Raw genomic sequence first — 1769 nt, forward strand, 5'->3', positions numbered from 1 at the left:
CCCCAAGTTTAATCCAACTTTTTTTTTTTTTTTTTTTTTTTTTTTTTTAAGAGCTGTGAATTCTACTGGAGGGAGGAAATATCAACTTCAAATGGATTAAAATCATGGTAGTGTCAAACCATAGGACAAGAAAACACAACACTGGAACTGTTCATAAAGCTTAAAATCTTTATTAACCAGCAGCAAGCACATCTTCCCTCCCTCCCCCAATCGGTTACAAAAGCTTATTGCTTCTCTCACTTTTTTTGGTCGAAGGTATGGTCTGTAATTAGTTATGTGAGAAATTGGAGCCCTCTGACCCACTAGCAACGTTCTGTAAGGTTGGTCTAACAGAAGAAGCCACCAAAGAGCATAGCCATTATGAGGAGAAAAGAAACAAATAGGTGATACATGAAAGACAAATTAATCTTGCGTTAAAATAATTTCTAGTAACCCAAGCAAGGTGCATTAATAATCAGCCTCCACTTCCATTTATGAGTGAGCCAACTATTTCAATATGAGTACTTTTATTTTAAGAAGAAACACTTAATTCTCCCTTTGCTCCTAAAGGACAAAGTCCCTCAATAGATAAATGATTTCCATTAGTAATAAAAAAGGCTTCCAGTTCAACTACTCAGAGAAGCTCGGTCAACTTACATAAAAAGGGAGATACACGGAAAAGGATTGCTTACATAGCTACTACAGTAACATAAAAGAGAAGGTTTTACATCCTCTAACCAAGATTAACCAGAATTTAATAGTAAGCCAGACATTAAGCGATCTTACCAGCAAGGCAGAACATCTCATCCTTTCACAATCAGAACTTAAGATTTGCCTTTAGCAACTAATAGTCCTCAAACACCACCAATACATTTTTATTTCTTCACAAAAAACCCACTCATTTCATTCTTAAAATCCAGACCCACAGCATGAACTTGATTTGGTACCTCTACATTTTTGTTTGGAAATGAATGGTCAAAAGAGCAAACACTGCTATTTTCATCATGAATGCATCTTCTAGCAAGGGAATTTTTTTAAAAAAATGCATTTTTAAGCTTTCTGTGTTAATCTGTAGGATGGAAACCCAGCTATGTACATGCGTTCATTCTAACAACTCCAACCATAAAGAAACAAGCACTCAAGCTAATTCCCCTGCCCCCAAGACAGTTGTCTGCTATAAATCTAGAAACACAGTGTTCACAATAGAATTTCATTAAATATTTGTCATTCTCTCCTTTAATGCTTTTGTAACCTTGGCAGTTATTTTGCATCTACAGAAGTACCCCGCAGAAGTACACAGGGATTTTTTGAGCTTTGCATCACGGTTAGCTTATTTTTCTTGCAACTCAGTAGTTTAGCTTTGCTACTTTCTATGACCTATAGATTCTTGACTTTCAGTTGAAAGTGCAAGTTAAGCATCTCCTCCAGCCTGAAAAATCACTCTCATGAGACCAGTCTTTTAGCAGAGTATGCAAAGCCTAGGAGTCAAACCTACAGCAGGTGCATAATATGAAATTACTCAGGTACTAAGCTGTTCCCAGAGTTTAAAAAAGATAAATTCATAAACAAAAAGCCACCATACGGCCAGACTTCCCCCCCCTCCCCTTTCGACCAGTCTGCAGCACTTGGGTTTGTTTGGAGCTGAACAAATAAAAACATCTAATGTAATACCGGAGGGTTAAAGCTGGTTCAGCCCTCCCAGATAGGCTAAAAATAGCCCTAAACGGTGGGAATCGGCCGAGCCTTTCCTGGCTCCGACCCCGCGCTCCCCGCAGAAACACCCGAGGACC

This window comes from Aptenodytes forsteri, unplaced genomic scaffold (assembly GCF_000699145.1).
Source record: "Aptenodytes forsteri isolate BGI_AS27 unplaced genomic scaffold, ASM69914v1 Scaffold164, whole genome shotgun sequence".
NCBI classification, from domain to species: Eukaryota; Metazoa; Chordata; class Aves; order Sphenisciformes; family Spheniscidae; genus Aptenodytes; species Aptenodytes forsteri.